General features: G+C 45.1%; 42 non-coding genes across 42 annotated transcripts; all 42 read left to right on the top strand.

The window, feature by feature from the left end:
* The first annotated feature begins 45 nt into the window (after positions 1 to 45).
* TRNAL-CAG (transfer RNA leucine (anticodon CAG)) lies at positions 46 to 129 on the top strand. The gene has a single exon. It is a non-coding gene; the product is annotated as a tRNA-Leu (tRNA).
* A 307-nt stretch (positions 130 to 436) lies between these two features.
* On the top strand, positions 437 to 520 carry TRNAL-CAG (transfer RNA leucine (anticodon CAG)). The gene has a single exon. It is a non-coding gene; the product is annotated as a tRNA-Leu (tRNA).
* Positions 521 to 828: 308 nt separating this feature from the next.
* Positions 829 to 911, top strand: TRNAL-CAG (transfer RNA leucine (anticodon CAG)). Its single transcript has one exon. It is a non-coding gene; the product is annotated as a tRNA-Leu (tRNA).
* A 310-nt stretch (positions 912 to 1,221) lies between these two features.
* TRNAP-AGG (transfer RNA proline (anticodon AGG)) lies at positions 1,222 to 1,307 on the top strand. Its single transcript has one exon. It is a non-coding gene; the product is annotated as a tRNA-Pro (tRNA).
* A 700-nt stretch (positions 1,308 to 2,007) lies between these two features.
* TRNAL-CAG (transfer RNA leucine (anticodon CAG)) lies at positions 2,008 to 2,091 on the top strand. Its single transcript has one exon. It is a non-coding gene; the product is annotated as a tRNA-Leu (tRNA).
* A 1,091-nt stretch (positions 2,092 to 3,182) lies between these two features.
* Positions 3,183 to 3,266, top strand: TRNAL-CAG (transfer RNA leucine (anticodon CAG)). The gene has a single exon. It is a non-coding gene; the product is annotated as a tRNA-Leu (tRNA).
* A 309-nt stretch (positions 3,267 to 3,575) lies between these two features.
* TRNAL-CAG (transfer RNA leucine (anticodon CAG)) lies at positions 3,576 to 3,659 on the top strand. Its single transcript has one exon. It is a non-coding gene; the product is annotated as a tRNA-Leu (tRNA).
* A 305-nt stretch (positions 3,660 to 3,964) lies between these two features.
* Positions 3,965 to 4,048, top strand: TRNAL-CAG (transfer RNA leucine (anticodon CAG)). The gene has a single exon. It is a non-coding gene; the product is annotated as a tRNA-Leu (tRNA).
* Positions 4,049 to 4,358: 310 nt separating this feature from the next.
* Positions 4,359 to 4,442, top strand: TRNAL-CAG (transfer RNA leucine (anticodon CAG)). Its single transcript has one exon. It is a non-coding gene; the product is annotated as a tRNA-Leu (tRNA).
* Positions 4,443 to 4,749: 307 nt separating this feature from the next.
* Positions 4,750 to 4,833, top strand: TRNAL-CAG (transfer RNA leucine (anticodon CAG)). Its single transcript has one exon. It is a non-coding gene; the product is annotated as a tRNA-Leu (tRNA).
* Positions 4,834 to 5,143: 310 nt separating this feature from the next.
* TRNAL-CAG (transfer RNA leucine (anticodon CAG)) lies at positions 5,144 to 5,227 on the top strand. The gene has a single exon. It is a non-coding gene; the product is annotated as a tRNA-Leu (tRNA).
* A 306-nt stretch (positions 5,228 to 5,533) lies between these two features.
* Positions 5,534 to 5,617, top strand: TRNAL-CAG (transfer RNA leucine (anticodon CAG)). Its single transcript has one exon. It is a non-coding gene; the product is annotated as a tRNA-Leu (tRNA).
* A 308-nt stretch (positions 5,618 to 5,925) lies between these two features.
* On the top strand, positions 5,926 to 6,009 carry TRNAL-CAG (transfer RNA leucine (anticodon CAG)). The gene has a single exon. It is a non-coding gene; the product is annotated as a tRNA-Leu (tRNA).
* A 699-nt stretch (positions 6,010 to 6,708) lies between these two features.
* On the top strand, positions 6,709 to 6,792 carry TRNAL-CAG (transfer RNA leucine (anticodon CAG)). The gene has a single exon. It is a non-coding gene; the product is annotated as a tRNA-Leu (tRNA).
* A 308-nt stretch (positions 6,793 to 7,100) lies between these two features.
* Positions 7,101 to 7,184, top strand: TRNAL-CAG (transfer RNA leucine (anticodon CAG)). Its single transcript has one exon. It is a non-coding gene; the product is annotated as a tRNA-Leu (tRNA).
* A 308-nt stretch (positions 7,185 to 7,492) lies between these two features.
* On the top strand, positions 7,493 to 7,576 carry TRNAL-CAG (transfer RNA leucine (anticodon CAG)). The gene has a single exon. It is a non-coding gene; the product is annotated as a tRNA-Leu (tRNA).
* A 699-nt stretch (positions 7,577 to 8,275) lies between these two features.
* TRNAL-CAG (transfer RNA leucine (anticodon CAG)) lies at positions 8,276 to 8,359 on the top strand. Its single transcript has one exon. It is a non-coding gene; the product is annotated as a tRNA-Leu (tRNA).
* A 309-nt stretch (positions 8,360 to 8,668) lies between these two features.
* TRNAL-CAG (transfer RNA leucine (anticodon CAG)) lies at positions 8,669 to 8,752 on the top strand. The gene has a single exon. It is a non-coding gene; the product is annotated as a tRNA-Leu (tRNA).
* Positions 8,753 to 9,059: 307 nt separating this feature from the next.
* Positions 9,060 to 9,143, top strand: TRNAL-CAG (transfer RNA leucine (anticodon CAG)). Its single transcript has one exon. It is a non-coding gene; the product is annotated as a tRNA-Leu (tRNA).
* A 310-nt stretch (positions 9,144 to 9,453) lies between these two features.
* TRNAL-CAG (transfer RNA leucine (anticodon CAG)) lies at positions 9,454 to 9,537 on the top strand. Its single transcript has one exon. It is a non-coding gene; the product is annotated as a tRNA-Leu (tRNA).
* Positions 9,538 to 9,843: 306 nt separating this feature from the next.
* On the top strand, positions 9,844 to 9,927 carry TRNAL-CAG (transfer RNA leucine (anticodon CAG)). Its single transcript has one exon. It is a non-coding gene; the product is annotated as a tRNA-Leu (tRNA).
* Positions 9,928 to 15,074: 5,147 nt separating this feature from the next.
* TRNAL-CAG (transfer RNA leucine (anticodon CAG)) lies at positions 15,075 to 15,158 on the top strand. Its single transcript has one exon. It is a non-coding gene; the product is annotated as a tRNA-Leu (tRNA).
* A 307-nt stretch (positions 15,159 to 15,465) lies between these two features.
* On the top strand, positions 15,466 to 15,549 carry TRNAL-CAG (transfer RNA leucine (anticodon CAG)). Its single transcript has one exon. It is a non-coding gene; the product is annotated as a tRNA-Leu (tRNA).
* Positions 15,550 to 16,248: 699 nt separating this feature from the next.
* On the top strand, positions 16,249 to 16,332 carry TRNAL-CAG (transfer RNA leucine (anticodon CAG)). The gene has a single exon. It is a non-coding gene; the product is annotated as a tRNA-Leu (tRNA).
* Positions 16,333 to 16,638: 306 nt separating this feature from the next.
* TRNAL-CAG (transfer RNA leucine (anticodon CAG)) lies at positions 16,639 to 16,722 on the top strand. The gene has a single exon. It is a non-coding gene; the product is annotated as a tRNA-Leu (tRNA).
* A 307-nt stretch (positions 16,723 to 17,029) lies between these two features.
* TRNAL-CAG (transfer RNA leucine (anticodon CAG)) lies at positions 17,030 to 17,113 on the top strand. The gene has a single exon. It is a non-coding gene; the product is annotated as a tRNA-Leu (tRNA).
* Positions 17,114 to 17,419: 306 nt separating this feature from the next.
* TRNAL-CAG (transfer RNA leucine (anticodon CAG)) lies at positions 17,420 to 17,503 on the top strand. Its single transcript has one exon. It is a non-coding gene; the product is annotated as a tRNA-Leu (tRNA).
* Positions 17,504 to 17,810: 307 nt separating this feature from the next.
* On the top strand, positions 17,811 to 17,894 carry TRNAL-CAG (transfer RNA leucine (anticodon CAG)). Its single transcript has one exon. It is a non-coding gene; the product is annotated as a tRNA-Leu (tRNA).
* A 306-nt stretch (positions 17,895 to 18,200) lies between these two features.
* On the top strand, positions 18,201 to 18,284 carry TRNAL-CAG (transfer RNA leucine (anticodon CAG)). The gene has a single exon. It is a non-coding gene; the product is annotated as a tRNA-Leu (tRNA).
* Positions 18,285 to 18,594: 310 nt separating this feature from the next.
* On the top strand, positions 18,595 to 18,678 carry TRNAL-CAG (transfer RNA leucine (anticodon CAG)). Its single transcript has one exon. It is a non-coding gene; the product is annotated as a tRNA-Leu (tRNA).
* Positions 18,679 to 18,984: 306 nt separating this feature from the next.
* On the top strand, positions 18,985 to 19,068 carry TRNAL-CAG (transfer RNA leucine (anticodon CAG)). The gene has a single exon. It is a non-coding gene; the product is annotated as a tRNA-Leu (tRNA).
* A 310-nt stretch (positions 19,069 to 19,378) lies between these two features.
* TRNAL-CAG (transfer RNA leucine (anticodon CAG)) lies at positions 19,379 to 19,462 on the top strand. The gene has a single exon. It is a non-coding gene; the product is annotated as a tRNA-Leu (tRNA).
* Positions 19,463 to 19,769: 307 nt separating this feature from the next.
* On the top strand, positions 19,770 to 19,853 carry TRNAL-CAG (transfer RNA leucine (anticodon CAG)). Its single transcript has one exon. It is a non-coding gene; the product is annotated as a tRNA-Leu (tRNA).
* A 699-nt stretch (positions 19,854 to 20,552) lies between these two features.
* Positions 20,553 to 20,636, top strand: TRNAL-CAG (transfer RNA leucine (anticodon CAG)). Its single transcript has one exon. It is a non-coding gene; the product is annotated as a tRNA-Leu (tRNA).
* A 306-nt stretch (positions 20,637 to 20,942) lies between these two features.
* On the top strand, positions 20,943 to 21,026 carry TRNAL-CAG (transfer RNA leucine (anticodon CAG)). The gene has a single exon. It is a non-coding gene; the product is annotated as a tRNA-Leu (tRNA).
* A 697-nt stretch (positions 21,027 to 21,723) lies between these two features.
* Positions 21,724 to 21,807, top strand: TRNAL-CAG (transfer RNA leucine (anticodon CAG)). The gene has a single exon. It is a non-coding gene; the product is annotated as a tRNA-Leu (tRNA).
* A 307-nt stretch (positions 21,808 to 22,114) lies between these two features.
* TRNAL-CAG (transfer RNA leucine (anticodon CAG)) lies at positions 22,115 to 22,198 on the top strand. The gene has a single exon. It is a non-coding gene; the product is annotated as a tRNA-Leu (tRNA).
* A 307-nt stretch (positions 22,199 to 22,505) lies between these two features.
* On the top strand, positions 22,506 to 22,589 carry TRNAL-CAG (transfer RNA leucine (anticodon CAG)). Its single transcript has one exon. It is a non-coding gene; the product is annotated as a tRNA-Leu (tRNA).
* Positions 22,590 to 22,894: 305 nt separating this feature from the next.
* Positions 22,895 to 22,978, top strand: TRNAL-CAG (transfer RNA leucine (anticodon CAG)). Its single transcript has one exon. It is a non-coding gene; the product is annotated as a tRNA-Leu (tRNA).
* A 699-nt stretch (positions 22,979 to 23,677) lies between these two features.
* Positions 23,678 to 23,761, top strand: TRNAL-CAG (transfer RNA leucine (anticodon CAG)). The gene has a single exon. It is a non-coding gene; the product is annotated as a tRNA-Leu (tRNA).
* A 310-nt stretch (positions 23,762 to 24,071) lies between these two features.
* Positions 24,072 to 24,157, top strand: TRNAL-CAG (transfer RNA leucine (anticodon CAG)). The gene has a single exon. It is a non-coding gene; the product is annotated as a tRNA-Leu (tRNA).
* A 308-nt stretch (positions 24,158 to 24,465) lies between these two features.
* Positions 24,466 to 24,549, top strand: TRNAL-CAG (transfer RNA leucine (anticodon CAG)). Its single transcript has one exon. It is a non-coding gene; the product is annotated as a tRNA-Leu (tRNA).
* The last annotated feature ends 487 nt before the right edge of the window (positions 24,550 to 25,036 follow it).

Below are 25,036 nucleotides of genomic sequence, written 5' to 3'. Positions count from 1 at the left end.
ACTTCAGTCTTGTTTTATTTCTCGACAAAAGCAGCCGAACAGCATGTCAGGATGGCCGAGCGGTCCACGGCGCTGCGTTCAGGTCGCAGTCCGGTCTTCCGGGCGTGGGTTCGAATCCCACTTCTGACACCTATGTTTTGCGTCAGCTGTGTGAGTAATGACTATTGTTTATTAGCTAGGTGGCTGGGCGTACCGGTACAGACATTTAGGAGTCATAGTACAGATAAATGTGTATACCTATCGGCACAAAATTTCTTTTCCGCGGCGTTCATTACTTTCACTTTTTTCGTGAAGAAAACTCCAGTGCGGTTGATAGGCCACTTTTTAAAATAGCCTTGTGATGTCATTTACTGCTTCTATCGCGCGCAATACCTGTTTTTTTTTGAATAGCTTTAGTCATATCTTTTATTTCTCGACAAAAGCAGCCAAACCGCATGTCAGAATGGCCGAGCGGTTCTAGGCGCTGCGTTCAGGTCGCAGTCCGGGCATCCGGGCGTGGGTTCGATTCCCAATTCTGGCACTTATGCTTTGCTTCAGCTGTGTGAGTAATGACTATTGTTTATTAGCTAGGTGGCTGGGCGTACCGGTACAGACATTTAGGAGTCATAATACAGATAAATGTGAATACCTATCGGCACAAAAATTCTTTTCCACAGCGTTGATTACTTTCACTTTTTCGCGACGAAAACTCCTGCGCACTTTATAGGCCAGTTTTGAAAAAAGCCCTGTGATGTTTTTTACTCCTTCTATCGCGAGCAATACCTGTTCTTTTTTTAAATAAACTTTAGTCATATGTTTTATTTCTCGACCAAAGCAGCTAAACCGCATGTCAGGGTGGCCGAGCGGTCCAAGGCGCTGTGTTCAGGTCGCAGTCCGGTCTTCCGGGCGTGGTTCGAATCCCACTTCTGACACCTACGTTTTGCTTCAGCTGTGTGAGTAATGACTATTGTTTATTAGCTAGGTGGCTGGGCGTACCGGTACAGATATTTGGGAGTCATAATACAGATAAATGTGAATACCCATCGGCACAAAAATTCTTTTCCACAGCGTTCATTACTTTCACTTTTTTTCGCGACGAAAACTCCAGCGCGCTTGATAGGCCAGTTTTGAAAATAGCCCTGTGATGTAATTTACTCCTTCTATCGCGAGCAATACCTGTTCTTTTCTTAAATGAACTTTAGTCATATGTTTTATTTCTCGACCAAAGCAGTGAAACCGCATGTCTGGATGGCCGAGCGGTCCAAGGCGCTGCGTTAGGATCGCAGTCTGGGCATCCGGGCGTGGGTTCGAATCCCAATTCTGGCACTTATGCTTTGCTTCAGCTGTGTGAGTAATGACTATTGTTTATTAGCTAAGTGGCTGGGCGTACCGGTACAGACATTTAGGAGTCATAATACAGAGAAATGTGAATACCTATCAGCACAAAAATTCTTTTCCACAGCGTTCATTACTTTCCCTTTTTTTCGCGACGAAAACTCCAGCGCGCTTGATAGGCCAGTTTTGAAAATAGCCATGTGATATCGATTACTCCTTCTATCGCGAGCAATACCTGTTCTTTTTTTAAATAAACTTTAGTCATATGTTTTATTTCTCGACAAAAGTAGCCAAACCGCATGTCAGGATGGCCGGGCGGTCCAAAGCGCTGCGTTCAAGTCGCAGTCCGGGCATCCGGGCGTGGGTTCGAATCCCAACTCTGGCACTTTTGCTTTGCTTCTGCGGTGTGATTAATGACTATTGTTTATTAGCTAGGTTGCTGGGCGTACCGGTACAGACATTTAGGAGTCATTATACAGAGAAATGTGAATACTTATCGGCACAAAATTTTTTTTCCACAGCGTTCATTACTTTCACTTTTTTTCGCGACCAAAACTCCAGCGCGCTTGATAGGCCACTTTTGAAAAGAGCCATGTGATGGCATTTACTCTTTCTATCGCGCGCAATACCTGTTCTTTTTTTAAATAAACTTCAGTCATGTTTTATTTCTCGACAAAAGCAGCCGAACTGCATGTCAGGATGGCGGAGCGGTCCACGGCGCTGCGTTCAGGTCGCAGTCCGGTCTTCCGGGCGTGGGTTCGAAACCCACTTCTGACACCTATGTTTTGCATCAGCTGTGTGAGTAATGACTATTGTTTATTAGCTAGGTGGCTGGGCGTACCGGTACAGACATTTAGGAGTCATAATACAGATAAATGTGAATACCTATCGGCACAAAAATTCTTTTCCACAGCGTTCATTACTTTCACTTTTTTTCGCGACGAAAACTCCAGCGCGCTTGATAGGCCAGTTTTCAAAATAGCCTTGTGATGTCATTTACTGCTTCTATCGCGTGCAATACCTGTTCTTTTTTAAATAGCTTTAGTCATATGTTTTATTTCTCGACAACAGAAGGCAAACCGCATGTCAGGATGACCGAGCGGTCCAAGGCGCTGTGTTCAGGTCGCAGTCCTGGATTCCGGGCGTGGGTTCGAATCCCAATTCTGGCACTTATGCTTTGCTTCAGCTGTGTGAGTAATGACTATTATTTATTAGCTAGGTGGCTGGGCGTACCGGTACAGACATTTAGGAGTCATAATACAGATAAATGTGTATACCTATCGGCACAAAATTTCTTTTCCGCGGCGTTCATTACTTTCACTTTTTTCGTGACGGAAACTCCAGTGCGGTTGATAGGCCACTCTTTAAAATAGCCTTGTGATGTCATTTACTGCTTCTATCGCGCGCAATATCTGTTCTTTGATAAATAGCTTTAGTCATATGTTTTATTTCTCGACAAAAGCAGCCAAACCGCATGTCAGAATGGCCGAGCGGTCCTAGGCGCTGCGTTCAGGTCGCAGTCCGGGCATCCGGGCGTGGGTTCGATTCTCAATTCTGGCACTTATGCTTTGCTTCCGCTGTGTGAGTAATGACTATTGTTTATTAGCTAGGTGGCTGGGCGTACCGGTACAGACATTTAAGTGTCATAATACAGAAAAATGTGAATACCTATCGGCACAAAACATTTTTCCAAAACGTTCATTACTTTCACTTTTTTTCGCGACGAAAATTCCAGCGCGCTTGATAGGCCACTTTTGAAAATAGCCATGTGATGTCAATTACTCCTTCTATCGCGCGCAATACCTGTTCTTTTTTTTAAATAAACTTCAGTTTTGTTTTATTTCTCGACAAAAGCAGCCGAACTGCATGTCAGGATGGCCGAGCGGTCCACGGCGCTGCGTTCAGGTCGCAGTCCGGTCTTCCGGGCGTGGGTTCGAATCCCACTTCTGACACCTATGTTTTGCTTCAGCTGTGTGAGTAATGACAATTGTTTATTAGCTAGGTGGCTGGGCGTACCGGTACAGACATTTAGGAGTCATAATACAGATAAATGTGAAATCTATCGGCACAAAAATTCTTTTCCACAGCGTTCATTACTTTCACTTTTTTTCGCGACGAAAACTCCAGCGCACTTGATAGGCCACTTTTGAAAAGAGCCATGTGATGTAATTTACTCCTTCTATCGCGAGCAATACCTGTTCTTTTTTCAAAAAAACTTCAGTCATATCTCTTATTTCTCGACAAAAGCAGCCAAACCGCATGTCAGAATGGCCGAGCGGTCCAAGGCGCTGCGTTCAGGTCGCAGTCCGGTCTTCCGGGCGTGGGTTCGAATCCCACTTCTGACACTTATGTTTTGCTTCAGCTGTGTGAGTAATGACTATTGTTCATTAGCAAGGTTGCTGGGCGTACCGTTACAGACATTTAGGAGTCATAATACAGATAAATGTGTATACCTATCAGCACAACTTTCTTTTCCGCGGCGTTCATTACTTTCAATTTTTCGTGACGGAAAATTCCAGCGCGCTTGATAGGCCACTTTTGAAAATAGCCATGTGATGTCAATTACTCCTTCTATCGCGCGCAATACCTGTTCTTTTTTAAATAAATTTCAGTCATGTTTTCTTTCTCGACAAAAGCAGCCGAACTGCATGTCAGGATGGCCGAGCGGTCCACGGCGCTGCGTTCAGGTCGCAGTCCGGTCTTCCGGGCGTGGGTTCGAATCCCACTTCTGACACCTATGTTTTGCGTCAGCTGTGTGAGTAATGACTATTGTTTATTAGCTAGGTGGCTGGGCGTACCGGTACAGACATTTAGGAGTCATAATACAGATAAATGTGAATACCTATCGGCACAAAAATTCTTTTCCACAGCGTTCATTACTTTCACTTTTTTTCGCGACAAAAACTCCAGCGCACTTTATAGGCCAGTTTTGAAAATAGCCCTGTTATGTAATTTACTCCTTCTATCGCGAGCAATACCTGTTCTTTTTTTAAATAAACTTTAGTCATATGTTTTATTTCTCGACCAAAGCAGCGAAACCGCATGTCAGGGTGGCCGAGCGGTCCAAGGCGCTGCGTTCAGGTCGCAGTCCGGTCTTCCGGGCGTGGGTTCGAATCCCACTTCTGACACCTATGTTTTGCTTCAGCTGTGTGAGTAATGACTATTGTTTATTAGCTAGGTGGCTGGGCGTACCGGTACAGACATTTAGGAGTCATAATACAGATATATGTGAATACCTATCGGCACAAAAATTCTTTTCCACAGCGTTCATTACTTTCACTTTTTTTCGCGACGAAAACTCCAGCGCGCTTGATAGGCCAGTTTTGAAAATAGCCATGTGATGTCATTTACTGCTTCTATCGCGTGCAATACCTGTTCTTTTTAAATAGCTTTAGTCATATGTTTTATTTCTAGACAACAGCACCCGAACTGCATGTCAGGATGGCCGAGCGGTCCACGGCGCTGCGTTCAGGTCGCAGTCCGGTCTTCCGGGCGTGGGTTCGAAACCCACTTCTGACACCTATGTTTTGCATCAGCTGTGTGAGTAATGACTATTGTTTATTAGCTAGGTCGCTGGGCGTACCGGTACAGACATTTAGGAGTCATAATACAGAAAAATGTGAATACCTATCGGCACTAAAATTCTTTTCCACAGCGTTCATTACTTTCACTTTTTTTCGCGACGATAACTCCAGCGCACTTTATAGGCCAGTTTTGAAAATAGCCCTGTGATGTAATTTACTCCTTCTATCGCGAGCAATACTTGTTCTTTTTTTAAATAAACTTTAGTCATATGTTTTATTTCTCGACCAAAGGAGCGAAACCGCATGTCAGGGTGGCCGAGCGGTCCAAGGCGCTGCGTTCAGGTCGCAGTCCGGTCTTCCGGGCGTGGGTTCGAATCCCACTTCTGACACCTATGTTTTGCTTCAGCTGTGTGAGTAATGACTATTGTTTATTAGCTAGGTGGCTGGGCGTACCGGTACAGACATTTAGGAGTCATAATACAGATAAATGTGTATACCTATCGGCACAAAATTTTTTTCCACAGCGTTCATCACTTTCACTTTTTTTCACGACGAAAACTCCAGCGCGCTTGATAGGCCAGTTTTGAAAATAGCCTTGTGATGTCATTTACTGGTTCTATCGCGTGCAATACCTCTTCTTTTTAAATAGCTTTAGTCATATGTATTATTTCTCGACAACAGCAGCCAAACCGCATGTCAGAATGGCCGAGCGGTCCACGGCGCTGCGTTCAGGTCGCAGTCCGGTCTTCCGGGCGTGGGTTCGAATCCCACTTCTGACACCTATGTTTTGCGTCAGCTGTGTGAGTAATGACTATTGTTTATTAGCTAGGTGGCTGGGCGTACCGGTACAGACATTTAGGAGTCATAATACAGATAATTGTGTATACCTATCGGCACAAAAATTCTTTTCCACAGCGTTCATTACTTTCACTTTTTTTCGCGACGAAAACTCCAGCGCACTTTATAGCCCAGTTTTGAAAATAGCCTTGTGATGTCATTTACTGCTTCTATCGCGCGCAATACCTGTTCTTTTTCAAATAGCTATAGTCATATGTTTTATTTCTCGACAAAAGTAGCCAAACCGCATGTCAGGATGGCTGGGCGGTCCAAAGCGCTGCGTTCAGGTCGCAGTCCGGGCATCCGGGCGTGGGTTCGAATCCCAATTCTGGCACTTATGCTTTGCTTCAGCTGTGTGAGTAATGACTATTGTTTATTAGCTAGGTGGCTGGGCGTACCGGTACAGACATTTAGGAGTCATAATACAGAGAAATGTGAATACCTATCAGCACAAAAATTCTTTTCCACAGCGTTCATTACTTTCACTTTTTTTCGCGACGAAAACTCCAGCGCGCTTGATAGGCCAGTTTTGAAAATAGCCATGTGATATCGATTACTCCTTCTATCGCGAGCAACACCTGTTCTTTTTTAAATAAACTTTATTCATATGTTTTATTTCTCGACAAAAGTAGCCAAACCGCATGTCAGGATGGCCGGGCGGTCCAAAGCGCTGCGTTCAGGTCGCAGTCCGGGCATCCGGACCTGGGTTCGAATCCCAACTCTGGCACTTTTGCTTTGCTTCAGCGGTGTGTGTAATGACTATTGTTTATTAGCTAGGTTGCTGGGAGTGCCGGTACAGACATTTAGAAGTCATAATACAGAGAAATGTGAATACCTATCGGCACAAAATTTTTTTCCACAGCGTTCATCACTTTCACTTTTTTTCACGACGAAAACTCCAGCGCGCTTGATAGGCCAGTTTTGAAAATAGCCTTGTGATGTCATTTACTGGTTCTATCGCGTGCAATACCTCTTCTTTTTAAATAGCTTTAGTCATATGTATTATTTCTCGACAACAGCAGCCAAACCGCATGTCAGAATGGCCGAGTGGTCCAAGGCACTGTGTTCAGGTCGCAGTCCTGGATTCCGGGCGTGGGTTCGAATCCCGATTCTGGCACTTATGCTTTGCTTCAGCTGTGTGAATAATGACTATTGTTTATTAGCTAGGTGGCTGGGCGTACCGGTACAGACATTTAGGAGTCATTATACAGAGAAATGTGAATACTTATCGGCACAAAATTTTTTTTCCACAGCGTTCATTACTTTCACTTTTTTTCGCGACCAAAACTCCAGCGCGCTTGATAGGCCACTTTTGAAAAGAGCCATGTGATGGCATTTACTCTTTCTATCGCGCGCAATACCTGTTCTTTTTTTAAATAAACTTCAGTCATGTTTTATTTCTCGACAAAAGCAGCCGAACTGCATGTCAGGATGGCGGAGCGGTCCACGGCGCTGCGTTCAGGTCGCAGTCCGGTCTTCCGGGCGTGGGTTCGAAACCCACTTCTGACACCTATGTTTTGCATCAGCTGTGTGAGTAATGACTATTGTTTATTAGCTAGGTGGCTGGGCGTACCGGTACAGACATTTAGGAGTCATAATACAGATAAATGTGAATACCTATCGGCACAAAAATTCTTTTCCACAGCGTTCATTACTTTCACTTTTTTTCGCGACGAAAACTCCAGCGCGCTTGATAGGCCAGTTTTCAAAATAGCCTTGTGATGTCATTTACAGCTTCTATCGCGTGCAATACCTGTTCTTTTTTAAATAGCTTTAGTCATATGTTTTATTTCTCGACAACAGAAGGCAAACCGCATGCCAGGATGACCGAGCGGTCCAAGGCGCTGTGTTCAGGTCGCAGTCCTGGATTCCGGGCGTGGGTTCGAATCCCAATTCTGGCACTTATGCTTTGCTTCAGCTGTGTGAGTAATGACTATTATTTATTAGCTAGGTGGCTGGGCGTACCGGTACAGACATTTAGGAGTCATAATACAGATAAATGTGTATACCTATCGGCACAAAATTTCTTTTCCGCGGCGTTCATTACTTTCACTTTTTTCGTGACGGAAACTCCAGTGCGGTTGATAGGCCACTCTTTAAAATAGCCTTGTGATGTCATTTACTGCTTCTCTCGCGCGCAATATCTGTTCTTTGATAAATAGCTTTAGTCATATGTTTTATTTCTCGACAAAAGCAGCCAAACCGCATGTCAGAATGGCCGAGCGGTCCTAGGCGCTGCGTTCAGGTCGCAGTCCGGGCATCCGGGCGTGGGTTCGATTCTCAATTCTGGCACTTATGCTTTGCTTCCGCTGTGTGAGTAATGACTATTGTTTATTAGTTAGGTGGCTGGGCGTACCGGTACAGACATTTAAGTGTCATAATACAGAAAAATGTGAATACCTATCGGCACAAAACATTTTTCCAAAACGTTCATTACTTTCACTTTTTTTCGCGACGAAAATTCCAGCGCGCTTGATAGGCCACTTTTGAAAATAGCCATGTGATGTCAATTACTCCTTCTATCGCGCGCAATACCTGTTCTTTTTTTTAAATAAACTTCAGTTTTGTTTTATTTCTCGACAAAAGCAGCCGAACTGCATGTCAGGATGGCCGAGCGGTCCACGGCGCTGCGTTCAGGTCGCAGTCCGGTCTTCCGGGCGTGGGTTCGAATCCCACTTCTGACACCTATGTTTTGCTTCAGCTGTGTGAGTAATGACAATTGTTTATTAGCTAGGTGGCTGGGCGTACCGGTACAGACATTTAGGAGTCATAATACAGATAAATGTGAAATCTATCGGAACAAAAATTCTTTTCCACAGCGTTCATTACTTTCACTTTTTTTCGCGACGAAAGCTCCAGCGCACTTGATAGGCCACTTTTGTAAAGAGCCATGTGATGTAATTTACTCCTTCTATCGCGAGCAATACCTGTTCTTTTTTCAAAAAAACTTCAGTCATATCTCTTATTTCTCGACAAAAGCAGCCAAACCGCATGTCAGAATGGCCGAGCGGTCCAAGGCGCTGCGTTCAGGTCGCAGTCCGGTCTTCCGGGCGTGGGTTCGAATCCCACTTCTGACACTTATGTTTTGCTTCAGCTGTGTGAGTAATGACTATTGTTTATTAGCAAGGTTGCTGGGCGTACCGTTACAGACATTTAGGAGTCATAATACAGATAAATGTGTATACCTATCAGCACAAACTTTCTTTTCCGCGGCGTTCATTACTTTCACTTTTTTCGTGACGGAAAATTCCAGCGCGCTTGATAGGCCACTTTTGAAAATAGCCATGTGATGTCAATTACTCCTTCTATCGCGCGCAATACCTGTTCTTTTTTAAATAAATTTCAGTCATGTTTTCTTTCTCGACAAAAGCAGCCGAACTGCATGTCAGGATGGCCGAGCGGTCCACGGCGCTGCGTTCAGGTCGCAGTCCGGTCTTCCGGGCGTGGGTTCGAATCCCACTTCTGACACCTATGTTTTGCGTCAGCTGTGTGAGTAATGACTATTGTTTATTAGCTAGGTGGCTGGGCGTACCGGTACAGACATTTAGGAGTCATAATACAGATAAATGTGAATACCTATCGGCACAAAAATTCTTTTCCACAGCGTTCATTACTTTCACTTTTTTTCGCGACAAAAACTCCAGCGCACTTTATAGGCCAGTTTTGAAAATAGCCCTGTTATGTAATTTACTCCTTCTATCGCGAGCAATACCTGTTCTTTTTTTAAATAAACTTTAGTCATATGTTTTATTTCTCGACCAAAGCAGCGAAACCGCATGTCAGGGTGGCCGAGCGGTCCAAGGCGCTGCGTTCAGGTCGCAGTCCGGTCTTCCGGGCGTGGGTTCGAATCCCACTTCTGACACCTATGTTTTGCTTCAGCTGTGTGAGTAATGACTATTGTTTATTAGCTAGGTGGCTGGGCGTACCGGTACAGACATTTAGGAGTCATAATACAGATATATGTGAATACCTATCGGCACAAAAATTCTTTTCCACAGCGTTCATTACTTTCACTTTTTTTCGCGACAAAAACTCCAGCGCGCTTGATAGGCCAGTTTTGAAAATAGCCATGTGATGTCATTTACTGCTTCTATCGCGTGCAATACCTGTTCTTTTAAATAGCTTTAGTCATATGTTTTATTTCTCGACAACAGCACCCGAACTGCATGTCAGGATGGCCGAGCGGTCCACGGCGCTGCGTTCAGGTCGCAGTCGGGTCTTCCGGGCGTGGGTTCGAAACCCACTTCTGACACCTATGTTTTGCATCAGCTGTGTGAGTAATGACTATTGTTTATTAGCTAGATGGCTGGGCGTACCGGTACAGACATTTAGGAGTCATAATACAGAGAATTGTGTATACCTATCGGCACGAAAATTCTTTCCCACGGCGTTTATTACTTTCAATTTTTTTCGCGACGAAAATTCCAACGCGCTTGATAGGCCACTTTTGAAAATAGCCATGTGATGTCATTTACTGCTTCTAACGCGCGCAATACCTGTTCTTTTTTAAATAGCTTTAGTCATGTTTTATTTCTCGACAAAAGCAGCCAAACCGTTAGGATGGCCGAGATTCCACTTCCGGCCACGACAGTGAACGGACGTGTTTATCATGTGCTCCCGCGTAGGGGCGGTTTCAGCGGCCCGTGTGGGCCGCGGTATCAGGTGTACCGAAAAGCCAGGCGAAGATTTCCAGGTTGTTCTGCCTCAGCTGCCTTCAGGTGATTCCGTTTTGCACACGGTTTTTTTGCACGGAAACTTGAAAGCCAGGCCATATCGAGTGGAGCATGTCCGAGACAGCCTTGCTCGTCTTTCGCTGCTGCCGGAAGTGGTTGCCCTAGGGGCATACCAAATGAATCATGTATGGGCAGTGACGTTCAAGGATGATGAGGGTAAAAAGAAGATGCTGGCGGCGGAGTCTTTTGATCTAAAGGACCATCGCTGTATGGTGGTTGACCCCCGTGATCGAGGTGTGCGGCTGAAGTTGTACTGGCTTCTTCATGGCGTGCCGGACGAGGCTGTGCGAGTCGCCTTAACGCCCTACGGAAAAGTGACCGAGATAAGCAGAGATAAATGGAAGGTGCAGGGTTGCAATGATAAAGGTTCAACCACGCGGTCGGTCACGCTGAGGCTACACGCGGGCGTGTCCGTGGACGACCTGCCACACCAACTGCGAGTTGCGGAGGATATGGCGCTCGTCGTAATTCCTGGCAGAGCACCGCTATGCCTCCGATGCCGGGCTATCGGACACATTCGACGGGATTGCCGCGTGCCGCGCTGTGGGGTCTGTCGTCGCTATGGCCACGATGACGCCCACTGTGTGAGGTCGTACGCCAGCATTGCGGGCCCAGGCCAAACAGACGAAGTGTCTGAACACCTGATGGATGCCGTGGATGCCGAAGAAGCGAGCAGGGAAGACGGTTATACGGAAGGCCCTGCCACGCCCCCTGAACAGTCTTCTGGGGCCGCACTGGAATCTACCAATAAAGGCGACAAGCACTCTGGTGCGCCAGGAACGAATTTAGACACGGCAGCAGTAGAGAACGACGCTACAGCAGCGAGCAAGTCATCTTCAGCTGCGCGAGAGGGCGGCCCGGAAGCAACGGACGCCGAGATGACCAAGGCCGGTGCTATCGCTTTTAAGCGAGCTCGTGAAACACCTGACCGTACCGGAAATGTTGACACGTCGGCCATCAATGAACCTCCAACAAAGACGGCGACTGGTCGTCGGCCTACCTTTAAACCACGACCAAACCTGTCTCCTGACCGTAGGGGCACTCAAACGTCGGCCCCGCCGTAGCGGAGGAGACGTTCCGAGGCTTTCTACGCTGAGCACACGCAACCACTGTTGCGACGTGAGTATGACACCTGACGAAACAACCTTCAAGAAATGGCGACTAACTTTAAAACTGGTATTTGCATCGCGACGTTGAACTCAAGAGGCCTGTGTTCGCGCAGGAGACAATGCCAGATTAGTCGCATTTTGTTAGAAAACGACATAGACCTCCTGGCTGTACAAGAAACTAAAATGGAAAGTGAAGAACAAACGGAGCAAATGGTTCAAGTTTTTCGCTCTAGGTACAATGTCTGCGTTTGTCATGCTGTTGGGCGGTCAGGAGGCTGTGTCGTTTTCATACGTAGTAGTATCGCGGTTGTTGAAAATGTGTCTACCTGCGATAGCGGTAGGCTGGTTGTGTGCGACTTCAGTGTTTCTGGAATGCCTTGGCGCGTTGTGTGTGTTTATGCACCGAATAGATCGCACGAACGGGAAGTTTTTTTCAGAGCGATTGAAGGATTCTTGAAAACGGAAAGAAATGTTGTGGTTCTAGGGGACTTCAATTGTGTCTGTAGAGCTGAGGATAAGACAACGAGCTTCAATGTGCGCGATAGAAGCGCTGAGCTGTTGAATAAAATAGTGAACGAGACAGGGCTGGAAGATGTCGGTTATGTAATGACGCGAGAGGGTGAAGTAGGATATACGCACTTTCAAGGTCATTCGCACGCGAGGTTAGACAGAATATATTTGTCGGCAAAGTTGGTGCCACTATGCTCATCTTATCAAATTCAACATCTTAGTTTTAGTGATCATTGTCTGGTCAAGGTCAACATTGGCGAAAAACGTAAGGCTGCGAAGTTTAATTGGTTTCTATGGAAATTTAATGAAAAGCTGCTGCAAGATGAAATATTTGTCACAAAAACCAAAGAATGTCTTTCAAATGCTCTTCGTTTGGAGACCAATAACTTCATAGCTGTGTGGGAGCAAATGAAGTGTGATATAAAGATGATAGCGATTGAAAGAGCCTGTGTATTACGTAATCGGGAAAGGCAACAAGAGAGGCAGTTACAAAGCGAACTAGACTACATGTTAAGCGTAGAAAATGAAGTGCCGGGAAAATTTAAGAAAGAAATAAAGGAGGCGAAAGCAAAGCTCGAATTCATCGACGACGAAAAGTACCGCGGAGCAATGATAAGGGCTCGCACTGAACGGCTGTGGATGGGTGAAACGCCCACTAAGCGGGTGCTCAGTGAAGAAAAGAAACATGCAGCAAACAAAGAGATAAATGAAATTCGATACCGCAATTACATTACCCGGGACCGCGAACAGATAAAGCACGCCTTTGTCGAGTTTTATACGCAACTCCTTAGCCATACAATCAATGACCCCGAACGATTCAAAGAGGACTTTCTGACCCTTATGCCGAGATTGGAAGACTCTGAGCGGGAGCTACTGGAAGTAGAAATCACTGTGGCAGAAATTGAATCAGCTATAGATAACCTGGGTAACGGCAAGTCACCAGGGCCGGATGGGCTTGGTGCTGCCATATACAAATTTTTTAAGACAGAAATGGCACTGGCATTACACCGAGTGATCAGAGAATGCTACGACAAGCAGCAAACACCTCATTCATTTAGGACAGCACACGTAGTATTAATCCCCAAAACTGATGACCCCGCAAAGCTACTTTCAGTGGAATCCTACCGACCTATCAGTTTGAGCAACACTGACTATAAAATATACACGAAGGTCCTAGCAAGACGGCTCCAAAGTGTTGTCACATCCCTTGTCGGCCCGCATCAGACATGTGGGATTAAGGGCAGAACCATATTCACAAATATACACGTAACCAGAAGTATTCTAGAATGCTGTGATGCAAATAATGACCGCGTGGCCATGATTCAGCTAGACCTGCACAAAGCGTTCGATAAAGTCGTACATGAAATTTTGTTTTTATTGCTGGAACATGTGAATGTAGGAACTGTCATTACAGAAGGCGTTAGAATGGTGTATCATGACTGCAGGGCTAATTTAGTAATCAACAAAGAAGTAAGTGCTTCAATTCCTGTGCGCTCGAGCGTGAAGCAAGGTTGTGCCTTGTCGCCACTCCTTTTCGCGCTTTACTTAGAGCCCTTCTGTTTACGAATACTTGCATCACCAAGTATAAGAGGGTATACGTTTCTGACCAGTGGAATTAGAATTTTAGCCTATGCTGATGACGTCGCAGTGTTTTGCAGTGACAAAGAAAGTGTGCAAGAAGTTGTACGAATAGCTAGGGAATTCTGTGCAGCAACGGGCAGCGCAATCAGTTGGCCAAAATGTCTAGGCGTTTGGCATGGCCAGTGGCAAAGCACACCCGAAGTTTACTGTAACATGAATTGGAAAATCATGCCCGGAAAGTACCTCGGTGTGCCTTTGGATCACTACCGCAATGCTACGGAGTATTGGTCTGAGGAACGTCAACGCATTAAAAATTGTACTGATAAGTGGGGAGGTCGCAATTTATCAATGTTTGCAAAAGCGTCCGTGTGCAATGTATTTCTGATTGCAAAAGTGTTTTATGTATTACAAGTGTTAACCATGACCCGCACTTCGGTCCAGAAAATGCACCGAGTATTCGCGACCTTTATATGGGGGTCGCAGTGGGAGCGCACGAGCCGGTGCAATTTATTTCATAGGGTAAAATATGGTGGTCTGGGGCTTTTGCATTTGTTTTTTAAGCAGTTGGTGAGCAGATTCATGTTCGCTCGAGATCAAACTGACAATTTCTTGAGAACTGTGATCCAAGCAAGACTGCAGACCCCCTTATCTGATTTCGTCGTGTCATCTTTTTCCTTCGAAGCTGGACCACTCAGTCCTTATTTGCGAGAAGTAGTTACAGCTACACGCCTGCTCAAGGAAAGATTTTCGTACGAATACTTGTCCGACGTGACTAAAAAGAAACTGTATCGTGACCTTCTTGATGTCTTCCTGCCAGTGCCCGTCTACCGAGCTTCGTGCAGGCTAGGTTCTGAGCGTGACGTGTTTAAACGTGTTAAGAGAATGCCGGTCAGACCCTCTGTCAAAACATTCTTCTTTCAAGTGCATACCGGCACTCTCCCTGTACTGCCATGGCTAAAAAGTAAAGGGCTTTTTGTACCGTGGTCCGTCAACTGTCTAATCTGCGGCAAACCAGAAACGATAAATCATATCTTTCTCGACTGCCATGATGCTGTGTTCTTGTGGGACGTACTACAACGGACTATAAAAAAAGAACTACCTATCAACGCTTTTGGAATCCGTTTTCTTCCGTGTGCAGCTGCAGGGGAAGTGCCGAGTGACATGTTAATGTTGCTTTGCATGCATAGTGTGTGGAGGACAAGAATGGATGTTCGACATATGCGTGTAGACGCACGTTCAGCGAGAGACTATTTTGTTGAGAGTATGCTGTATACACGAGACGTGTTTAAAGCGCTGCCTGAACCCCCCGAGTGGTTACCTGTGCTCGACCAATTGGCTTCTGTGAAGCCTTTTTAAACCAAATGCACTGGCCAAGTTGAAGCTGGTGTTTTAGTAAGTGTACATATTTTGTATGTATTTCCTTTGCTTGTGGTTATTAAAAGGCAATAAAGAAAAAAAAAAAAAAAGTCAGGGTGGCCGAGCGGTCCAAGGCGCTGCGTTCAGGTCGCAGTCCGGTCTTCCGGGCGTGGGTTCGAATCCCACTTCTGACACCTATGTTTTGCTTCAGCTGTGTGAGTAATGACTATTGTTTATTAGCTAGGTGGCTGGGCGTACCGGTACAGACATTTAGGGGTCATAATACAGATAAATGTGTATACCTATCGGCACAAAAATTCTTTTCCACAGCGTTCATTACTTTCACTTTTTTTCGCGACGAAAACTCCAGCGCGCTTGATAGGCCAGTTTTGAAAATAGCCATGTGATGTCATTTACTGCTTCTATCGCGTGCAATACCTGTTCTTTTTAAATAGCTTTAGTCATATGTTTTATTTCTCGACAACAGCACCCGAACTGCATGTCAGGATGGCCGAGCGGTCCACGGCGCTGCGTTCAGGTCGCAGTCCGGTCTTCCGGGCGTGGGTTCGAATCCCACTTCTGACACCTATGTTTTGCGTCAGCTGTGTGAGTAATGACTATTGTTTATTAGCTAGGTGGCTGGGCGTACCGGTACAGACATTTAGGAGTCATAATACAGATAATTGTGTATACCTATCGGCACAAAATTTCTTTTCCGCGGCGTTCATTACTTTCACTTTTTTCGTGACGAAAACTCCAGTGCGGTTGATAGGCCACTTTTTAAAATAGCCATGTGATGTCATTTACTGCTTCTATCGCGCGCAATACCTGTTCTTTTTTGAATAGCTTTAGTCATATGTTTTATTTCTCGACAAAAGCAGCCAAACCGCATGTCAGAATGGCCGAGCGGTTCTAGGCGCTGCGTTCAGGTCGCAGTCCGGGCATCCGGGCGTGGGTTCGAATCCTAATTCTGGCACTTATGCTTTGCTTCAGCTGTGTGAGTAATGACTATTGTTTATTAGCTAGGTGGCTGGGCGTACCGGTACAGACATTTAGGAGTCATAATACAGATAAATGTGAATACCTATCGGCACAAAAATTCTTTTCCACAGCGTTCATTACTTTCACTTTTTTTCGCGACGAAAACTCCAGCGCACTTTATAGCCCAGTTTTGAAAATAGCCTTGTGATGTCAATTACTGCTTCTATCGCGCGCAATACCTGTTCTTTTTCAAATAGCTATAGTCATATGTTTTATTTCTCGACAACAGCAGCCAAACCGCATGTCAGAATGGCCGAGTGGTCCAAGGCACTGTGTTCAGGTCGCAGTCCTGGATTCCAGGCGTGGGTTCGAATCCCGATTCTGGCACTTATGCTTTGCTTCAGCTGTGTGAATAATGACTATTGTTTATTAGCTAGGTGGCTGGGCGTACCGGTACAGACATTTAGGAGTCATAATACAGATAAATGTGTATACCTATCGGCACAAAATTTCTTTTCCGCGGCGTTCATTACTTTCACTTTTTTCGTGACGAAAACTCCAGTGCGGTTGATAGGCCACTTTTTAAAATAGCCTTGTGATGTCATTTACTGCTTCTATCGCGTGCAATACCTGTTCTTTTTAAATAGCTTTAGTCATATGTTTTATTTCTCGACAACAGCACCCGAACTGCATGTCAGGATGGCCGAGCGGTCCACGGCGCTGCGTTCAGGTCGCAGTCCGGTCTTCCGGGCGTGGGTTCGAATCCCACTTCTGACACCTATGTTTTGCGTCAGCTGTGTGAGTAATGACTATTGTTTATTAGCTAGGTGGCTGGGCGTACCGGTACAGACATTTAGGAGTCATAATACAGATAATTGTGTATACCTATCGGCACAAAATTTCTTTTCCGCGGCGTTCATTACTTTCACTTTTTTCGTGACGAAAACTCCAGTGCGGTTGATAGGCCACTTTTTAAAATAGCCATGTGATGTCATTTACTGCTTCTATCGTGCGCAATACCTGTTCTTTTTTGAATAGCTTTAGTCATATGTTTTATTTCTCGACAAAAGTAGCCAAACCGCATGTCAGGATGGCTGGGCGGTCCAAAGCGCTGCGTTCAGGTCGCAGTCCGGGCATCCGGGCGTGGGTTCGAATCCCAATTCTGGCACTTTTGCTTTGCTTCAGCGGTGTGTGTAATGACTATTGTTTATTAGCTAGGTTGCTGGGAGTACCGGTACAGACATTTAGGAGTCATAATACAGAGAAATGTGAATACCTATCGGCACAAAATTTTTTTCCACAGCGTTCATCACTTTCACTTTTTTTCACGACGAAAACTCCAGCGCGCTTGATAGGCCAGTTTTGAAAATAGCCTTGTGATGTCATTTACTGGTTCTATCGCGTGCAATACCTCTTCTTTTTAAATAGCTTTAGTCATATGTTTTATTTCTCGACAACAGCAGCCAAACCGCATGTCAGAATGGCCGAGTGGTCCAAGGCACTGTGTTCAGGTCGCAGTCCTGGATTCCGGGCGTGGGTTCGAATCCCGATTCTGGCACTTATGCTTTGCTTCAGCTGTGTGAATAATGACTATTGTTTATTAGCTAGGTGGCTGGGCGTACCGGTACAGACATTTAGGAGTCATAATACAGATAAATGTGTATACCTATCGGCACAAAATTTCTTTTCCGCGGCGTTCATTACTTTCACTTTTTTCGTGACGAAAACTCCAGTGCGGTTGATAGGCCACTTTTTAAAATAGCCTTGTGATATCATTTACTGCTTCTATCGCGCGCAATACCTGTTCTTTGTTAAATAGCTTTAGTCATATGTTTTATTTCTCGACAAAAGCAGCCAAACCGCATGTCAGAATGGCCGAGCGGTCCTAGGCGCTGCGTTCAGGTCGCAGTCCGGGCATCCGGGCGTGGGTTCGATTCCCAATTCTGGCACTTATGCTTTGCTTCCGCTGTGTGAGTAATGACTATAGTTTATTAGCTAGGTGGCTGGGCGTACCGGTACAGACATTTAAGAGTCATAATACAGAAAAATGTGAATACCTATCGGCACAAAACATTTTTCCAAAACGTTCATTACTTTCACTTTTTTTCGCGACGAAAATTCCAGCGCGCTTGATAGGCCACTTTTGAAAATAGCAATGTGATGTCAATTACTCCTTCTATTGCGCGCAATACCTGTTCTTTTTTAAATAAATTTCAGTCATGTTTTCTTTCTCGACAAAAGCAGCCGAACTGCATGTCAGGATGGCCGAGCGGTCCACGGCGCTGCGTTCAGGTCGCAGTCCGGTCTTCCGGGCGTGGGTTCGAATCCCACTTCTGACACCTATGTTTTGCGTCAGCTGTGTGAGTAATGACTATTGTTTATTAGCTAGGTGGCTGGGCGTACCGGTACAGACATTTAGGAGTCATAATACAGATAAATGTGAATACCTATCGGCACAAAAATTCTTTTCCACAGCGTTCATTACTTTCACTTTTTTTCGCGACAAAAACTCCAGCGCACTTTATAGGCCAGTTTTGAAAATAGCCCTGTTATGTAATTTACTCCTTCTATCGCGAGCAATACCTGTTCTTTTTTTAAATAAACTTTAGTCATATGTTTTATTTCTCGACCAAAGCAGCGAAACCGCATGTCAGGGTGGCCGAGCGGTCCAAGGCGCTGCGTTCAGGTCGCAGTCCGGTCTTCCGGGCGTGGGTTCGAATCCCACTTCTGACACCTATGTTTTGCTTCAGCTGTGTGAGTAATGACTATTGTTTATTAGCTAGGTGGCTGGGCGTACCGGTACAGACATTTAGGAGTCATAATACAGATATATGTGAATACCTATCGGCACAAAAATTCTTTTCCACAGCGTTCATTACTTTCACTTTTTTTCGCGACAAAAACTCCAGCGCGCTTGATAGGCCAGTTTTGAAAATAGCCATGTGATGTCATTTACTGCTTCTATCGCGTGCAATACCTGTTCTTTTAAATAGCTTTAGTCATATGTTTTATTTCTCGACAACAGCACCCGAACTGCATGTCAGGATGGCCGAGCGGTCCACGGCGCTGCGTTCAGGTCGCAGTCGGGTCTTCCGGGCGTGGGTTCGAAACCCACTTCTGACACCTATGTTTTGCATCAGCTGTGTGAGTAATGACTATTGTTTATTAGCTAGGTCGCTGGGCGTACCGGTACAGACATTTAGGAGTCATAATACAGAAAAATGTGAATACCTATCGGCACTAAAATTCTTTTCCACAGCGTTCATTACTTTCACTTTTTTTCGCGACGAAAACTCCAGCGCACTTTATAGGCCAGTTTTGAAAATAGCCCTGTGATGTAATTTACTCCTCTTATCGCGAGCAATACTTGTTCTTTTTTTAAATAAACTTTAGTCATATGTTTTATTTCTCGACCAAAGGAGCGAAACCGCATGTCAGGGTGGCCGAGCGGTCCAAGGCGCTGCGTTCAGGTCGCAGTCCGGTCTTCCGGGCGTGGGTTCGAATCCCACTTCTGACACCTATGTTTTGCTTCAGCTGTGTGAGTAATGACTATTGTTTATTAGCTAGGTGGCTGGGCGTACCGGTACAGACATTTAGGGGTCATAATACAGATAAATGTGTATACCTATCGGCACAAAAATTCTTTTCCACAGCGTTCATTACTTTCACTTTTTTTCGCGACGAAAACTCCAGCGCGCTTGATAGGCCAGTTTTGAAAATAGCCATGTGATGTCATTTACTGCTTCTATCGCGTGCAATACCTGTTCTTTTTAAATAGCTTTAGTCATATGTTTTATTTCTCGACAACAGCACCCGAACTGCATGTCAGGATGGCCGAGCGGTCCACGGCGCTGCGTTCAGGTCGCAGTCCGGTCTTCCGGGCGTGGGTTCGAATCCCACTTCTGACACCTATGTTTTGCGTCAGCTGTGTGAGTAATGACTATTGTTTATTAGCTAGGTGGCTGGGCGTACCGGTACAGACATTTAGGAGTCATAATACAGATAATTGTGTATACCTATCGGCACAAAATTTCTTTTCCGCGGCGTTCATTACTTTCACTTTTTTCGTGACGAAAACTCCAGTGCGGTTGATAGGCCACTTTTTAAAATAGCCATGTGATGTCATTTACTGCTTCTATCGCGCGCGATACCTGTTCTTTTTTGAATAGCTTTAGTCATATGTTTTATTTCTCGACAAAAGCAGCCAAACCGCATGTCAGAATGGCCGAGCGGTTCTAGGCGCTGCGTTCAGGTCGCAGTCCGGGCATCCGGGCGTGGGTTCGAATCCTAATTCTGGCACTTATGCTTTGCTTCAGCTGTGTGAGTAATGACTATTGTTTATTAGCTAGGTGGCTGGGCGTACCGGTACAGACATTTAGGAGTCATAATACAGATAAATGTGAATACCTATCGGCACAAAAATTTTTTTCCACAGCGTTCATTACTTTCACTTTTTTTCGCGACGAAAACTCCAGCGCACTTTATAGCCCAGTTTTGAAAATAGCCTTGTGATGTCATTTACTGCTTCTATCGCGCGCAATACCTGTTCTTTTTCAAATAGCTATAGTCATATGTTTTATTTCTCGACAACAGCAGCCAAACCGCATGTCAGAATGGCCGAGTGGTCCAAGGCACTGTGTTCAGGTCGCAGTCCTGGATTCCAGGCGTGGGTTCGAATCCCGATTCTGGCACTTATGCTTTGCTTCAGCTGTGTGAATAATGACTATTGTTTATTAGCTAGGTGGCTGGGCGTACCGGTACAGACATTTAGGAGTCATAATACAGATAAATGTGTATACCTATCGGCACAAAATTTCTTTTCCGCGGCGTTCATTACTTTCACTTTTTTCGTGACGAAAACTCCAGTGCGGTTGATAGGCCACTTTTTAAAATAGCCTTGTGATGTCATTTACTGCTTCTATCGCGTGCAATACCTGTTCTTTTTAAATAGCTTTAGTCATATGTTTTATTTCTCGACAACAGCACCCGAACTGCATGTCAGGATGGCCGAGCGGTCCACGGCGCTGCGTTCAGGTCGCAGTCCGGTCTTCCGGGCGTGGGTTCGAATCCCACTTCTGACACCTATGTTTTGCGTCAGCTGTGTGAGTAATGACTATTGTTTATTAGCTAGGTGGCTGGGCGTACCGGTACAGACATTTAGGAGTCATAATACAGATAATTGTGTATACCTATCGGCACAAAATTTCTTTTCCGCGGCGTTCATTACTTTCACTTTTTTCGTGACGAAAACTCCAGTGCGGTTGATAGGCCACTTTTTAAAATAGCCATGTGATGTCATTTACTGCTTCTATCGCGCGCAATACCTGTTCTTTTTTGAATAGCTTTAGTCATATGTTTTATTTCTCGACAAAAGTAGCCAAACCGCATGTCAGGATGGCTGGGCGGTCCAAAGCGCTGCGTTCAGGTCGCAGTCCGGGCATCCGGGCGTGGGTTCGAATCTCAATTCTGGCACTTTTGCTTTGCTTCAGCGGTGTGTGTAATGACTATTGTTTATTAGCTAGGTTGCTGGGAGTACCGGTACAGACATTTAGGAGTCATAATACAGAGAAATGTGAATACCTATCGGCACAAAATTTTTTTCCACAGCGTTCATCACTTTCACTTTTTTTCACGACGAAAACTCCAGCGCGCTTGATAGGCCAGTTTTGAAAATAGCCTTGTGATGTCATTTACTGGTTCTATCGCGTGCAATACCTCTTCTTTTTAAATAGCTTTAGTCATATGTTTTATTTCTCGACAACAGCAGCCAAACCGCATGTCAGAATGGCCGAGTGGTCCAAGGCACTGTGTTCAGGTCGCAGTCCTGGATTCCGGGCGTGGGTTCGAATCCCGATTCTGGCACTTATGCTTTGCTTCAGCTGTGTGAATAATGACTATTGTTTATTAGCTAGGTGGCTGGGCGTACCGGTACAGACATTTAGGAGTCATAATACAGATAAATGTGTATACCTATCGGCACAAAATTTCTTTTCCGCCCCGTTCATTACTTTCACTTTTTTCGTGACGAAAACTCCAGTGCGGTTGATAGGCCACTTTTTAAAATAGCCTTGTGATATCATTTACTGCTTCTATCGCGCGCAATACCTGTTCTTTGTTAAATAGCTTTAGTCATATGTTTTATTTCTCGACAAAAGCAGCCAAACCGCATGTCAGAATGGCCGAGCGGTCCTAGGCGCTGCGTTCAGGTCGCAGTCCGGGCATCCGGGCGTGGGTTCGATTCCCAATTCTGGCACTTATGCTTTGCTTCCGCTGTGTGAGTAATGACTATAGTTTATTAGCTAGGTGGCTGGGCGTACCGGTACAGACATTTAAGAGTCATAATACAGAAAAATGTGAATACCTATCGGCACAAAACATTTTTCCAAAACGTTCATTACTTTCACTTTTTTTCGCGACGAAAATTCCAGCGCGCTTGATAGGCCACTTTTGAAAATAGCAATGTGATGTCAATTACTCCTTCTATTGCGCGCAATACCTGTTCTTTTTTTAAATAAACTTCAGTCATGTTTTATTTCTCGACAAAAGCAGCCGAACTGCATGTCAGGATGGCCGAGCAGTCCACGGCGCTGCGTTCAGGTCGCAGTCCGGTCTTCCGGGCGTGGGTTCGAATCCCACTGCTGACACCTATGTTTTGCTTCAGCCGTGTGAGTAATGACTATTGTTTATTAGCTAGGTGGCTGGGCGTACCGGCACAGATAATTAGGAGTCATAATACAGATGTGAATACATTTCGGCACAAAATTCTTTTCCACAGCGTTCATTACTTTCACTTTTTTTCGCGACGAAAACTCCAGCGCGCTTGATAGGCCAGTTTTTAAATAAGCCATGTGATGTAATTTACTCCTTCTATCGCGAGCAATACCTGTTCTTTTTTTAAATAAGCTTTAGTCATATGTTTTATTTCTCGACAAAAGCAGCCAAACCGCATGTCAGGATGGCCGAGCGGTCCAAGGCGCTGCGTTCAGGTCGCAGTCCTGTCTTCCGGGCGTGGGTTCAAATCCCACTTCTGACACTTATGTTTTGCTTCAGCTGTGTGAGTATTGACTATTGTTTATTAGCTAGGTGGCTGGGCGTACCGGTACAGACATTTAGGAGTCATAATACAGATAAATGTGAAATCTTTCGGCACAAAAATTCTTTTCCACAGCGTTCATTACTTTCACTTTTTTTCGCGACGAAAACTTCAGTGCGCTTGATAGGCCACTTTTTAAAATAGCCTTGTGATGTCATTTACTGCTTCTATCGCGCGAAATACCTGTTCTTTGTTAAATTGCTTTAGTCATATGTTTTATTTCTCGACAAAAGCAGCCAAACCGCATGTCAGAATGGCCGAGCGGTCCTAGGCGCTGCGTTCAGGTCGCAGTCCGGGCATCCGGGCGTGGCTTCGATTCCCAATTTTGGCACTTATGATTTGCTTCCGCTGTGTGAGTAATGACTATTGTTTATTAGCTAGGTGGCTGGGCGTACCGGTACAGACATTTAAGACTCATAATACAGAAAAATGTGAATACCTATCGGCACAAAACATTTTTCCAAAACGTTCATTACTTTCACTTTTTTTCGCGACGAAAATTCCAGCGCACTTGATAGGCCAGTTTTGAAAATAGCCATGTGATGTAATTTACTCCTTCTATCGCGAGCAATACCTGTTCTTTTTTTTAAATAAACTTCAGGTATGTTTGATTTCTCGACAAAAGCATCCGAGCTGCATGTCAGGATGGCCGAGCGGTCCACGGCGCTGCGTTCAGGTCGCAGTCCAGTCTTCCGGGCGTGGGTTCGAATCCCACTTCTGACACCTATGTTTTGCTTCAGCTGTGTGAGTAATGACTATTGTTTATTAGCTAGGTGGCTGAGCATACCGGTACAGACATTTAGGAGTCATAATACAGACAAATGTGAATACCTATCGGCACAAAAATTCTTTTCCACAGCGTTCAATACTTTCACTTTTTTTCGCGACGAAAACTCCAGCGCGCTTGATAGGCCAGTTTTGAAAACAGCCATGTGATGTCATTTCCTCCTTCTATCGCGAGCAATGCCTGTTCTTCTTTTAAATAAACTTTAGTAATATTTTTGTTTTCTCGACAAAAGCAGCCAAACCGCATGTCAGGATGGCCGAGCGATCCAAGGCGCTGCGTTCAGGTCGCAGTCCGGTCTTCCGGGCGTGGGTTCGAATCCCACTTTTGAGACTTATGTTTTGCTTCAGCTGTGTGAGTAATGACTATTGTTTATTAGCTAGGTGGCTGAGCATACCGGTACAGACATTTAGGAGTCATAATACAGACAAATGTGAATACCTATCGGCACAAAAATTCTTTTCCACAGCGTTCAATACTTTCACTTTTTTTCGCGACGAAAACTCCAGCGCGCTTGATAGGCCAGTTTTGAAAACAGCCATGTGATGTCATTTCCTCCTTCTATCGCGAGCAATACCTGTTCTTTTTTTTTAAATAAACTTCAGTTATGTTTGATTTCTCGACAAAAGCATCCGAGCTGCATGTCAGGATGGCCGAGCGGTCCACGGCGCTGCGTTCAGGTCGCAGTCCAGTCTTCCGGGCGTGGGTTCGAATCCCACTTCTGACACCTATGTTTTGCTTCAGCTGTGTGAGTAATGACTATTGTTTATTAGCTAGGTGGCTGAGCATACCGGTACAGACATTTAGGAGTCATAATACAGACAAATGTGAATACCTATCGGCACAAAATTTCTTTTCCGCGGCGTTCATTACTTTCATTATTTGGCGACGAAAATTTCAACGCGCTTGGTAGGCCACTTCTGAAAATAGCCATGTGATGTCAATTACTCCTTCTATCGTGCGCAATACCTGTTCTTTTTTTCAATAAACTTTAGTCATACGTTTTATTTCTCGACAAAAGCAGCTGAACCGCATGTCAGGATGGCCGAGCGGTCCAAGGCGCTGCGTTCAGGTCGCATTCCGGACTTCCGGGCGTGGGTTCGAATCCCAATTATGGCACTTGTGCTTTGCTTCAGCTGTGTTAGTAATGACTATTGTTTATCAGCTAGGTGGCTGGGCGTACCGGTACAGACCTATATGAGTCATAATACAGA

This window comes from Rhipicephalus microplus, chromosome X, assembly GCF_043290135.1.
Source record: "Rhipicephalus microplus isolate Deutch F79 chromosome X, USDA_Rmic, whole genome shotgun sequence".
Lineage (NCBI taxonomy): Eukaryota > Metazoa > Arthropoda > Arachnida > Ixodida > Ixodidae > Rhipicephalus > Rhipicephalus microplus.
This window is presented reverse-complemented; position numbering and strand designations above follow the sequence as displayed.